General features: G+C 36.6%; 2 long non-coding RNA genes across 2 annotated transcripts; one reads left to right on the top strand and one right to left on the bottom strand.

Moving 5' to 3' along the window:
* Positions 1-409: 409 nt before the first annotated feature.
* On the bottom strand, positions 410-2,503 carry LOC110386002 (uncharacterized). Its single transcript, XR_009975716.1, has 2 exons — positions 1,775-2,503; positions 410-1,496 (listed from the first exon to the last, which is right to left on the bottom strand). It is a non-coding gene; the product is annotated as an uncharacterized LOC110386002 (long non-coding RNA).
* Positions 2,504-2,974: 471 nt separating this feature from the next.
* Positions 2,975-3,572, top strand: LOC119629959 (uncharacterized). The gene is made up of 2 exons (XR_009975717.1): positions 2,975-3,112; positions 3,295-3,572. It is a non-coding gene; the product is annotated as an uncharacterized LOC119629959 (long non-coding RNA).
* Positions 3,573-15,194: the final 11,622 nt, after the last annotated feature.

Consider the following 15,194-nt stretch of genomic DNA (forward strand, 5'->3'; position numbering starts at 1 on the left):
AACAGACTGCCAAAGACCGATGTAAATGGAAGGATTTAATTCGATCCCTACACTCCAGCAGAGGGTAATAGCAAAGAAAGAGAAAGAAAGATATTACTTTTCACGTAGGAAGTCTTTCTTTTCTTCTTAATTTAGTACCTATCCTTCTCTAATAGTTTTTGGCGCTCTTTTTAAAATCTTTCCACTTGGCACCATCTTAGTTGGCTCCCTTTACCGGATACTTTTTAATACACTGAGATGGTGTTCCTTATTTCTTCTATCCTCCATAGTTTTATCCCGAAAACACATAATATCATTACCACGGAAACTCTAACACTTTGAACACGCGGGCGAAGTTTGCCATGAAAGACCCATATTATATTATATATTATATTATAATACATTACCTACCCATACCTGAACAATTAAATATATCTATCTCAACTATGTTGCTGTTTATTTGAATTTAACATGTTAAATTAATTCAATTATTCAATTATTCAATAATTTTCTCTTTCAAGTTTTAATAACTTTTGGTACTTGACAATAGCTTGCAGTATATGTATGTACCTATTATGTAACGATTAATGGATGTGCTAAATAATCAATATAAATAAATAGGAATAAAAGGGTTTATATAAACAATACCGAAACCATATTCATTCAATATTATAAAAAATGAGGTTGTTTATCTCCTTTACCTATTGTATGATCAATGATAATCTCACTTAAATTTGTAATAATCTCCAGTCGCGCGTCGGAGCTGATACGCATATCTTATTGGTTTTGTATAATATTTTTGATGACTTTTTACCAAATAATATGGGGTATTACAAGTAAGGCAGTGTTCAAGCACTAGTCATTTAGTTTTCTTAGAATTTTTTTTTACTAAAAAACAACATTGTTTTCAAACCTATTGACAACAGGATATGTTTTGTATCTAGTTTTTCTTAACCTTTGTTCAAACATACAAAAGTATCCATTAAAATTTTCAAACACAAACAAGAGAATCAATTGTACACGACGAAGAAAAAAAAAAGTACACAATCCGATGTCACTGACTTGAAACGATTCTTTGATAATAAATAATGACGAAATCACAATTCAGAGCCAGTTAAAATAATTAATCTATGTCGAATTTACAATGGCTGATACTCAAAACGAGATTAATTTAAAATAGTTCGACCTTCATAGTGATGATTCGCGTGTGTTCCTTTTACGAAAACAAGTTCACCGCATCAGATATGGCCACGACAAAAACGAACTAAATATGAACGAGTTTAAAGTTAATGAATTACTCGCCTTACTTGATCAGGCGAGTTTTGACGAGTACGCTTATAAATGGTGAATTTTTATCTTTGATTCAATTTTGAGTCTCCTCCTCCTGGCGTTGATAATCCTCAATGCTGTAGGTCGTGACCTTTAATAACTTTCTGCTGGATTATCCTGCGCCAGCCTTGCGTATCCTCAGCTGTGCGGATGGCATCGTGGACTGAAGTGTTGGGAGTAGAGCGTATCTGTAATTTTGAGTTGCAAGTTATAAAACTGTCATAATTAATCTATCTCTTCTGAAATCTATCTCTTTTAAGAGTTACAGATCCGATTAATGACGATTTTCCCTTGTAATCTAAATAAAATTGAATTTTCGAATTCTTATTTAAAACGAAACTTCTAGAAAGGTATGCTGTCGTTAAAAAACATTATATACGACCCAGAACGAACTTTTGTAGTTCACCTCTAGAGGTCACGTTTTCACGGAATGACTAGCTTTATTAAAAAATAATGTTTTAAGTACGTCATGGCTTGCAAAGGAAACCTCAGCCCTCGATTTGTATCCGTGTCACCATCATTGCGGTCAAGTTGCTATCTAACTCGTAGCCGGCACGCGGCACAGAGAAATGCCTCCGTTGACTGCATTTACAAACATCCGCTTTCTCTGTAAACAACACACTGTTTTTTCAATTGACGAATCACTTACGTCGTTTGCACGGCCCAGCAACGTAATGTGGGTGTGTGGTGCGAAATATTACAGATTCAAAATTAGGTAAAAGCTACTTTTTAAGTCTTCTAAAGCATACGATGTATTAGATTTCCAGAAAATACCAATAAAATACTACACGAAACGAAAACACGAATTGAAACTAGTGGTCCCTCTGTAGTGGAACTTCGACTATAATTAATTGAAATTATAAGTTTGAGCATTATTATGGTTATATTGTCAAAGACTATTATAATTTTAAACCATACTCACAGATTTCGCCAAGACTACACACTATAGACAAATGATGTTAAAGACAAACAATATTAACCTATTCTCAATTTGAGCACAGATTTTCAACAATGACAAAAGTTTGACAATAAACACTGAGTATATGTGTGTGTATATGTGTTGACTCAAATACATGGTAGTGTGTGTGATGTTTTCTTTATTTATTTAATGAATTTTTTAGGCATGATTAAAAGAAATATTAACATTCTGCACTTCTTCTCTATATTCTCTATAAGTGTGAGAAATTTCATATTCCTCTGTCCGCGCAATTTTCTTAAAAAGGGGTATAAAGTTTTTGCTTGACGTATTAATATATAGATAATCACAAGTAGGTATTTGTCATTTTTGTAAGTTTGTACGCTGTGAGCCCGCGATGAATCGTCAAGTTGTCAGACGCACGACGTGTTCCTTTCAAGCTCTGGCATTGAAGTTCTCTTCAACGGTTTAATTGTGAGACTATCTATTGCTATGCTATATAATAGGTGGTAAATTTATCGTATGAATAAATTTGATGCACCAAGAAATGCGCTCCGGCGTAGTCACATCAATAGTAAACCGGGCATTTTATAAATTTAATCACATATCAATTCAGTGACATAATTCTAATCAACTCAACAAGCACGCAATTATATTAAATGAAGTGTATGTAGATAATCGTCGTGTACAGCATAAACATCTAAGATATATTAGGAAAAAAAAACACATGCAAAAGTGTACTTTACTCAAAGAAGTTTGATTTTGAATTAAAATTGAAAGAACAATACGGACGCGGAAGACGACAAAATTATTAATTTAATTGTCTACCATGAGAATCAGAGATCGTCTTGTTTCAAGAACAATTAAGACATTAAAAAATATATCTAGGTAAATTATTTCAAAGATTACTTGTAATACTGGTTCAAAACCATATCTTATTCATTCTTTTCGATAATGATCGGCTTATTATTCATTAATAATGAAAAGTTACTATTATTAATGAGTGATAGTAACTTTTCATATTACCAGCGAGCCTTCTACTTATCATAGCATTTCAATTTTAATTACAGATCCCGCTGATGACATGAGGCTATGAAGCCAATCTATTGTTGGTTAAAAATTTGCATTAGTTAGTTGTTCTTGTGGAAGAATTTTGATAATTATATGAATTTATTTATTAAGTGTTTGAACGCAATTTTAATTGACTTCAAGGCGCCTGATTAACTTGAAAATGTACACACGCATCATGGACAAATGACAATGCAATAATTTTATAATTACGCTCTAAAATCATGACTAATATCAGCATGATAAAAAAGATCAAATAAATTTATTTGTTATTTTGCTATTTCACCGTGTTTTTTTTATATTCATTGTACTTTAACATTCTTCTATCTATTTTTGCCTTTTAATCGCAGTCAGCCTAATTTCAGGTTTTACTATGAGCTCTACTACGCAAGCGAATTTAAAATAAAACACATTGCACTGAACTATCTATGCAAGTTACGAGCAAATATAAGTTTTGTGTGTAAACAAGAAATAACTGCGGTTATTGCGATTACGTCACTGTGACGTCACTCACGAGTCAGTGAACTAGGGAAAGTGTTAGACGAATTTTATGTAGAATTAATTTAACTTTGCCGCTATCGGTAATTTACGTAACAGTCTTTACGTAACTATGTGATTTGTAACGAGGTTATGGTACGGCTCAGAAAATTCACACTTGCTTGGGCGCGTTGAGATTAAAATTTAACTCGCGACAGATTCGTTACGGCTAGAGAGAAAAGATGCAACTTAGGATGAGCGAGAGTGAGAAAATAGACAGAGCGTCTCGCGAACCACTCGACCTTGGAGAGAGGGAGAAAGCGAACTGGGTCGTTTCTCTTATTCACATTCTGTTTAAGGGCGTTGGCCTCTAAATGGCTTGTTATTAATTTCTTATTGCTTCTGTAGATGGCAGTAACATATTAACTATCTTATATTTTATTTATAATCACTACATAGTATAAAACAAAGTCGCTTTCTCTATACCTATATCCCTATGTATGCTTAAATTTTTAAAAGTCGCTCCTCCTCCTTGCGTCGGTTTCCTCATTACTAAGGGTCGTGGTCATGGCCTTGAAACAGTTTGTTTTTTATAGTGCACCGCCATCTGTTCCTATCTGCAGCTGAGTGCAGTGCACTGTGGTATCCAGGGCTGCACGAATCTGGTCCGTCCAACGGGTCGGGTTCCTGCCTCTTGGTCGCTTGCCCTCGACCTTTCCAGTGACCACCAATTTCTCCAAGTTGTCACTGTCTTTCCTTGCGATGTGGCCAAAGTATTCAAGTATCCTTCGCATGCAAATGGTGGAGAGTCTAGTCCGGATCTTCAACTGAGCTAGGATAGATACATTGGTGCGGCGTGCGGTCCAGGGAATACCCAACATCCTCCTCCAGCACCACATTTCGAAGGCATCAATCCGATTGCGGTCAGCTTTCTTTATAGTCCATGTCTCTGCTCCGTATATGAATAATGAAAACACTAGTGTTAAAAGTCGCTAGTATATTTTAAATTATGGAAATATAAATATTTTCTTTTATCCTTCACTAGCGACCCGCCCTCGCTTCGCTTCGGAAACCGTAATTTATTATTGATTTCTCCACTATTTAATGGATGTTATTATACATATAAACCTTCCTCTTCAATCACTCTATCTATTAAAAAAAACCGCATCAAAATCCGTTGCGTAGTTTTAAAGATTTAAGAATACATAGGGATATAGGGACAGAGAAAGCGACTTTGTTTTATACTATGTAGTGATTGATATAAATGATGTCGTTTCTCTTAAACATGCATTCCCTATTACAAGATAATTTTGATTTAAGGATGAGGAATGCAGAAAACCACAACACTACACACCGCAAAACAAGTTTCACTTCTTTCGCGTGCACCAAGTTGCCCGCGCACAATTTTTAATACGCTTTTATTAGCTTCATACGTATTATAATATAGTATATATGTTGTTAGTGTGTAACGGAATCATTGTACAAGATTTTGGACCCCCTTCAAAACGTCGGCTTAACTCGAAATTTGGCATACTCATTAAGGACCAAAAACAATTCAATATTTTAAACAGTTCGATCCGTTATCCTTGCTAGGATAATCAGGATTAGCGATTTTTTTTGTTTTCCTGAGACCCGGAGTGTCTGCGTCAAGACCAAGAAGGGAAACTATCAGGCGCGCCGATCACCTATTTCTTGGATAAGTTAACGACTGATTCAGATGAAATTGTTGATAAATTGAAATAATTAAAATTCAACTTAAAAATGAATAATAAATTTGAATTAAAAATAGTGTAAGAAAAAATGATTTTATTGTAAAAAAAAGCGTGGGGTGCATGGTATTAACAGTTATAAATATTTTATGAACAGATATAGTATAAGCTTTAATGAATAAGGCCAAATGAGGCATCGTTATCACCATCATATGACGCGATTGAGAGTTGAGACATCCTCATGGTTTATGGTGGGTAACAGAACTCACAGTGTCTATGGTTTGTTGACTTCTTGATAGAGCTAGTAAATTTCAATATCTCGGTTCTAAAGATTGACAAATGGAAATTGTTTCATGATTACGTCTCCTTCATATGAAATAATTTAATAAATAAGGATGATTTGAATTGGTAGGTGCTTTATTTTCCTATTAATACCATAAGGTATCGAAATGTTCTCAATTGAAAAACGCACAAGACTCAGAACTTCGTTCGGGATTCCGCCGAACTCAGAAATATGCCAAGTAACAAGATACATATATATGTAGCTTTATTTGTACTTATTGTATAATTACTATACTGTTCTAGTATGGTATTTGTAATTATTATTGATAAGTTTTATCGTTAATGTTAATTAAATAAAAGATGCCGTAAACTCCAAAAAATCTCCATAACAACTAGTAGACTGGTTCAAGGTTAATATGTTTTGTCGAACAATTTTGTTATGAGGAGATCAGTAGATTTTGCACAAACAGATTTAATGAAAAAAAAAGACAAAATATTTGTGTGTTTTAAAACGATTTTATCGGTATTATTTCTGCCTTGGAAAACAGGATTTTGAGAACGTTCGAAAACAAAAAGGTTTTTTTTTTTTTAAATAGTAACAAGTTATTTAAGTTATTTTTATTGTAAAATAATTTCGTTACGCGAACAGGTCTCTATCTATATTTTGTTTTGAATATCGTTCGGTATTTTTCCATAAGACTAAAAGGAATAAAGTAAACAACATACGTAACAAATTTTATTTTTGCAAAAAAATCATTTCATATAACTACTTAACTACGAGCCGTGAGTGCACGTTAAAATTGAATTTAAATGATTCGAAAATAGGTACTTGCAGCCAATTAACAGATATATTATATGTTTTAAGAAGAGTAATTAAAGACACGAGTGGATGAAGGGGATATGATACAATTTGTTAATTTTGAGAAAACGGACAATAAACATTTGTTACTTGTACTTTTTCTTCGTACATAACTCCTTCATCACATGCAATTTCCAAAAACAGCCCTTAAACCCAAAATTTTAAGGTCTAATATGGTTTATAGGCACATAATACCTTTATTCCATCCTCAACGAGCTAAAAATTTACCAGAGGCTATCCACCAAATGTCCATATAGAGTGCTCCAACACTTTGGTCATATAGCAAGAAAACCCTCTGACAATCTGGAGAGACTCATAGTGACGAGTAAAGTGGATGGAAGACGATCCAGAGGTCGGAGCCGAAAAAGATGGAATGACCAACTGTCTGAGTATCTGGACATGAGACTGAGCCACGCACTTCACTGTGCCACTGACCGACAAAAGTGGCTACAAATTACAAAAAAAGGTCACAAGCGGGCGCATCACGATGCTCAGCAATGAGCGATCGACTGAAGAAGTAGGGGGAACACCTTTATCTATATATTAATACGTGAAGCAAAAACTTTGTATCCCTTTTTACGAAAATTGCGGGGACGGAGGAGTATGAAATTTTCCACACTTATAGAGAATATAGAGAAGAAGTGCACAATGCTAAAATTTTTTTTAAATAATGCATAAAAGATACATTAAATCAATAAAGAAAACATTACACACACTACATACCATGTATTTGACGCACACACGCATGCATACCATTTTTTTTTTTTTTTTTTTTTTTTTTTTATTGCTGAGGTGAGTGGACGAGCTCACAGCCCACCTGGTGTTAAGTGGTAACTGGAGCCCATAGACATCTACAATGTAAATGCGCCACGCACCTTGAGATATAAGTTCTAAGGTCTCAGTATAGTTACAACGGCTGCCCCACCCTTCAAACCGAAACGCATTACTGCTTCACGGCTGAAATAGGCAGGGAGGTGGTACCTACCCGTGCGGACTCACAAGAGGTCCTACCACCAGTAATAAAAAATATAAAATTATTGTCAAACTTTTGTTCTTGACGTCTGTGGTCAAATTGAGAATAGATTAAATATTGTTTGTCTTTATTAATATTTTTTTATAGTGTAGCCTTGGCGAAATTTGTGATTATAGAAGTATAAAATACAATCATAATAGTGTACAAACTTACAATTCCAATTAATTATAGTCGAATTTCGACTACTGCGGGACCTCTAGTTCAATGTAAAAACTCAAAAATCTTAAAAATGGACCCATCGAGTTATAGGCCTATCGCGATAACTTCCTTGCTTTCCAAGGTGATGGAGCGAATAATAAATATACAACTCCTGAAGTATCTGGAGGATCGCCAGCTGATCAGTGACCGACAGTACGGTTTCCGTCACGGTCGCTCAGCTGGCGATCTTCTTGTATACCTTACTCACAGGTGGGCTGAAGCCTTGGAGAGCAAGGGCGAGGCTCTTGCTGTGAGCCTTGATATCGCGAAGGCCTTCGACAGGGTCTGGCATAGGGCACTTCTATCGAAGTTACCATCTTATGGAATCCCCGAGGGTCTCTGCAAGTGGATCGCTAGCTTTTTGGATGGGCGGAGCATCACTGTCGTTGTAGACGGTGACTGCTCTGATACCATGACCATTAACGCTGGCGTTCCACAAGGTTCGGTGCTCTCCCCCACGCTCTTCATCCTGTATATCAATGACATGCTGTCTATTGATGGCATGCATTGCTATGCGGATGACAGCACGGGGGATGCGCGATATATCTCCCATCAGAGTCTCTCTCGGAGCGTGGTGCAAGAGAGACGATCAAAACTTGTGTCTGAAGTGGAGAACTCTCTGGGGCGAGTCTCCGAATGGGGTGAATTGAACTTGGTTCAATTCAACCCGACAAAGACACAAGTTTGCGCGTTCACTGCGAAGAAGGACCCCTTTGTCATGGCGCCGCAATTCCAAGGAGTATCCCTGCAAGCTTCCGGGAGTTTCGGGATACTTGGGGTCGACATTTCGAGCGATGTCCAATTTCGGAGTCATTTGGAAGGCAAAGCCAAGTTGGCGTCCAAAATGCTGGGAGTCCTCAACAGAGCGAAGCGGTACTTCACGCCTGGACAAAGACTTTTGCTCTATAAAGCACAAGTCCGGCCTCGCGTGGAGTACTGCTCCCATCTCTGGGCCGGGGCTCCCAAATACCAGCTTCTTCCATTTGACTCCATACAGAAGAGAGCCGTTCGGATTGTCGATAACCCCATTCTCACGGATCGCTTGGAGCCTCTGGGTCTGCGGAGGGACTTCGGATCCCTCTGTATTTTGTACCGCATGTTCCATGGGGAGTGCTCTGAGGAATTGTTCGAGATGATACCAACGTCTCGTTTTTACCATCGCACCGCCCGCCACCGGAGTAGAGTTCATCCATACTACCTGGAGCCACTGCGGTCATCCACAGTGCGTTTCCAGAGGTATTTTTTGCCACGTACCATCCGGCTATGGAATGAGCTCCCCTCCACGGTGTTTCCCGAACGCTATGACATGTCCTTCTTCAAACGAGGCTTGTGGAGAGTATTAAGCAGTAGGCAGCGGCTTGGCTCTGCTCCTGGCATTGCTGAAGTCCATGGGCGACGGTAACCACTTACCATCAGGTGGGCCGTACGCTCCTCTGCCTACAAAGGCAATAAAAAAAAAAAAAAAAAAAAAAACTATCTACCCCTTCATCCACTCATGTCTTCAATTGTAATTACTCATTTATTACCTTTTACACAGACTTAGATTATTACAGGATAATAAAATAAAATAAAATAAAAGACAATAGAAGGTGGCTTAGGTAGTTATTTTATCTTGTATTAAAACAAATATGTAATCTTTATATTAATACGTGAAGGAAAAATTTGTATCCCTTTTTACGAAAATTGCGCGGACGGAGGAGTATGAAATTTCCTACACTTATAGAGAATATAGAGAAGGAGTGCAGAATATTGATATTTTTTTAAATTATACCTAATAAATACATTAAATCAATACAAAAAAATGTTACACACACTACCGTGTATTTGACGCACACACGCATGCATACTATTTATTTATTGTCAAATTAGTTGTCAAGCTTTTGTTCTTGACGTCGGTAGTCAAATCGAGAATAGATTAAATATTGTTTGTGTTTATTAATATTTTTCTATAGTGTAGCCTTGGCGAAATTTGTGATTATAGAAGTACCTATAATAGTCTTTGAAAATACAATCATAATAGTGTACAAACTTACAATTTCAATTAATTATAGTCGACTAGTATTTTGTAAATACGCAAACGTATAATATAATCATAACTAATAATATTTACATTCCCCACAAACTACTTTAGCTTAATTTGCTGAGCGTTTCAATTCTTATCTTGAAAATAAACAATCCTTTAAAACCATTATACTGTCGGACAGTCTTGGTAAACATTGTAATTATTATTGTTATTGCAAAATATCTAAGGATTTTTAACATCGCAAAATACATTGCCACAATGAAACGCTATATTATGAGTCATGACCTTTTATAGATCATAATTATAACGTTTCTTGTGAGATATTTATATATTTTTTCCCTACCTATTCTCTGGGAGCCTAAAAGGCTATGCCAGCTACGTCCGGACGGGTAGGTGAGCTCACGGGCTCAACCTAGCAAGAGCAGTGCTTCTCAGAATCTACCACCGGATCGGAATCGCGACCCACTAAGAAGATCAGGCGAGAAACTCAGTGAGTTATATTTACTGTATATTTACTGTATTACTTGTGGTAGGACCTATTGTGAGTCCGCGCGGGTGGTTACCACCACCCTGCCTATTTCTGCCGTGAAGCAGTAATGCGTTTCGGTTTGAAGGGTGGAGCAGCCGTTGTAACTGTATAGTTATAGTTAGTTGAGACCTTAGAACATATCTCAAGGTGGGTGGCGAATTTACGTTGTGGATGTCTATGGGCTCCAGTAACCACTTAACACCAAGTGGGCTGTGAGTTCATCCACCCATTTAAGCAATAAAAAAATAATACAATTTTTACGGAAAAAATAGTAATTTATAAAGAGGTTTAATTAATTGCTAAGCCAATGTAATTGTTATCGTATTTAATCCGTCAGTACGTTTGATTGTCACAGCTCACAAACTCAAAGATTAATGGTTAATTTGAACTATGTGGCGGTCTTTGGGTCGTTAGCTTTCGGAGGCTCTTCTTAAATAGATGGCTATTAACCTTGACATTATTCGTAAATTATTATCAGTAATCTTAATTTTAGGACGATTTATCTTTAGTTTTCATTCTGGTTGTGTATATGTATAATACGATATGTTTTATTGTAAACCATGGTACAGATTATCAAAAGAAATGTAATACATTAAACGCAAAAGGTACAATGGGCGATCTTATTCGCTCAGAAAAGAATCATCTAAGAAAAGTAATTAACGGCGGTGTATTTACCGATTTGAAAAACATATATAGTTACATTATAATATATTAGTATTATCATTATATTATACTAATATCAATAATAATAATGTAATGATAATATAACTATTAAAGAAATTAAAAAAAATACAATTTGAGGTTATGAAGATATTTTTTGTATAAAAAATATTTCTGTAGGCGTTCTCTTGTTGACTTTTGTTGAATTACACTGTTTTCATATTTAATGCTTAATGGCTTTCGATTAGTAAGCATTGTTAAGGCAGGCAATCTTGCTAACAAATTTGTATTCAAAGCACTCGAGTGTTTGTCATACTTGAATGATCTAAATCAGTATCGACAAGGATGACACTGCATTGGTTACTAATAGTGTGTGATAGAATTTTGAGGAAATGTTTGAAATAGCTTCCTTATCTAAACACAATTAAACAAATAGAGTTTTTGTTGTGTATTGTCTAAAATAGCTCCATCCTCTAGCCCACTGAGTTTCTCACCGGATCTTCTCAGTGGGTCGCGACTCCGATCCGGTGGTAAACTCTGCGAAGCACTGCCCTTGCTAGGGCTAGTGTTAGTAAATTCTCTCAGGTTGAGCCCGTGAGCTCACCTACCCGTCCGGGCGTATTTGGAATAGCCCCGTAGACTACCAGCAAATAGGTTGGGGACAAAAAGCTCCATCCCATCTCTTCTCGTTAATGTCGCGGCTAAGAGTTTTACTGGAGAGTAAGCAATAGCATCCTCTGAGCACTATGTTAGGGTACTCTGATCGCTCACCAGCATTTCATGTTGGTAGGGTATATTTTAAGTCTGTACATGTATCGCAGTTCTACCTATTTCTGCATCGAAGCCATCATATGTTCCGGTTTTAATGATGGCGACTGTTATACTTAATGTTTCAAGATCGGTGTCATTAGATTGTGGTGTATAAGGACTACGGTGACGGGTCAACATCTAATAGGTGGTTTATCTATCAAAGAAATAAAAATACTGATTTCTCACCTAATTAACAACATCGTTTTAGCATTTGTATCTCCGCGAAGTGATTTGGTACGTTAATCGTAATGCAGCTTCGCATTTCCGAATTTTGCTAAGTCAGTAAACTGGTCTTGTGAGGAATTTAGACTTTCTATTCATGCTACATATATAATCTGACCAGTATTGAAAAAAAAATAAGTCTATAATAATATATAAATGTACAGTGGATTTTACGGATGTTCCGTTATAACTACTGAACTATGCATCCGATTGACTTGAAACTTGGTATCCATGTAGAAAATACATGTACTTAATGGATAGACTTAGATATTTATATGAGTGTTGGATTCCCTACACCAGTTGCGGGGGCGTTAATGATGAGAATATTTGTGGGGGTGAGAAATAGTAATGTCAATTTTAAATGTCCAGCGAAGCGGACGGGTACAGGGTAGTGTATATTTGCGTTTCATACCAAATCATCACGATCATAATCACCTCTCACACGTCCATTATATATTAAATAGGGATAGGCAATATGAAATACCACTACAGACCACATTAATTTTCTGGGACATTTCGTTAAAAATAACTTAATCGGTAGCTTCAAGTAGGTTACACTAGCAGATCGGTGATAAATAATATTGTAAACGAGCTACCGAAACGGCCACTTTCTAGAGAATGGAATTGCGTATTTGCACAGAGCATGACAGAAATATTCGTACAAATTTTAGTTTTTATCACGATATATTAGATAATATCAATTAACGATATTTCGTTTATTTATTATTACAGTTAATTTGTTAAAGAATCTAGATATATAATTCATATACATAATTATTAATATTTATATTATATAAATAATTTAGATTTTCTATTTATAAGTAGCTTTACACTTAGATAAATTTTTAATGTTTAATTATTAATTTTTGGTAATAAAGAAAATTAATATATTTGTAAAGATTTATAATAACACATTCACTCACAAACTAATAATGCACTATGCTATGGTAGGTACCTATAACCATCCGTGGTATGTTTGCCGTCAGGCAGCATTCCGATATCGAGTTGAGGGAACGCGCTCCCGCCCCCGTCACGTTACAGCCGGAGTCCCGCAAGGCACCGCTCTGTCTCTCTGTTACTGTTCAGTTCGTATATCAATGATATACCCCGGTCTCCGGAGACCCATCTTCGCCGATGACACGGCTATCTACAACTCGTGTAGGAAGAAGTCGTTATTGTATCGGCGACTCCAGACCGCAGCTACCACCATGAGACAGTGTTTCTGGAAGTGGCACATCGACATCAACCCCACGAAAAGTACAGCGGTGCTCTTCAAAAGGGGTTGCCCTCCGAATACCACTTTGAGCATCCCACTCCCGACTAGGCGCGTTAACACCTCCGCCTCCGCTATTCACCCAACCATGATGTACGACCAACCCATGCTGATAGCCTTGAGAGGCTATATCAGCTTCTCCTTGACGTGTAGGAGAGCTCACGGGGCTCAAGCCGGGTGTGTTGATAACACTGGCCCTAGCAAGAGCAGTGCTTCGCAGAATCTACCACCGGATCGAAAACGCGACCCACTGAAAAGAGAGTTTCGACGAGAAACTCAGTGGGCTGTGTCTATGGGTTAATTCACACGTCGAACCCTTCTTCGCAAGCGACGGGTTCGACGATAGCCCAAGAGCCCGCGACAGCCAGACCTTCGTTATTTTATAAAAGCTGAAAGTTTCTCTGTGTATGTCTCCAACACAGGTAAGAACGACCCGCGATTATAGAGTTTCAATTGTGGTTACTTGTGCAGGTAACAGGCAGTAAAGGTATATAAAATAGTACCTTAAATTCGTTAAAGTATAAAGGTTTTTTTTTTAATATTTACTCCAGAATATCTTTAGAAATCATGATATCCGTTGCCGGACACTTTTTCCAGTTGTTACCCCCTGCCAGACACCCCTAAACTTTAATAAATTTTAATTATACTTTCGTTATACTATAAAAGCTAAATTTTATATATGTTACTTAGGGACTTATAAAAATATGTTACCCCAATAGCCGGACAGTTTTAATGGTTCTTACATCTTGCCAGACACATTGAGAGCCCGCTGTAGGTGCGAGCGCGAGGTAGCAACTGTTCAAGCGGGTGTGAGCGAGATAGAGTGCTTAGTCTATTGTGATCTTTTAAGATATCCAATAAAAAAATTATTTTATTACGTTCATAGCAATATTATACAAAATAAAAAATGTTATTTTAATATTATAAAGTACAAACAAAATATTACATGTCAAAGAAAAATATTTCATCGTTCTTATAATTTTCCTCATTGTCGTCGATATTGAACTGATGAATAAGGCGATATCAATATCGCCTTATTCATCAGTTTCTGTAAAAAATTAAGAAAAATTATACAATTTGAATAATAAAAAAAATATGTACAATAATTTGTCATAATACTTACATACCTGATTGAGTTTTGAGCGAATCTCTAACATAACTCGGTAGTAGATCTTGGTGTTTGTCATCTTTCAATACCCTGCCATCATTATCTGGTTCCATATGAGGTTGGATTTTTTAGATGAGCATTATTCCAAATGGTATATACAGAATTTGATCGTAAAAATTGCTGCAATAGCTCGCTTTTACAAGGTGGTAGATTGCTAACGTTAAAATTTCGCAATTTCTTTCGGTCAAAAGCTTCGTTTACATTAGAGACTGTATAGGAGTCGATGAATAATTGAAGTCGAGCAGCATCAATATCAATTACATTACGGACATTGTAAGCATTGCATATAGACCTCTATTATAGATGTTTTGTTGTTGATCTAAATTTTCAATTGATTCGCTGTTACGGAAATTCTTGAAAGCTTCCTGGTACTTTGGATATTTTTTAAATGTTTTGTATGGTTTTAATTTTCCTTTCCTGAAGAACGCAGGATAAATCCTTTTTTTTTATGATTGAAAGATTACTGGTGGCCCGGAGGCCTTTCCAGCTTCACCAGGACAGGTGGGCGAGCAAAGGCTCAGCCAGGAGGGGTGGGATTTGCTAACAACTGCCCGAGCGCCTCCGAAGGAGACCTAACAACTCAAGAGCAATTGCTTCGCGAATGAATCTACTACCGGATCGGAATCGCGACCCACTGAGAAGATCCGGCGAGAAACTCA

Source organism: Bombyx mori, chromosome 19, assembly GCF_030269925.1.
Source record: "Bombyx mori chromosome 19, ASM3026992v2".
NCBI classification, from domain to species: Eukaryota; Metazoa; Arthropoda; class Insecta; order Lepidoptera; family Bombycidae; genus Bombyx; species Bombyx mori.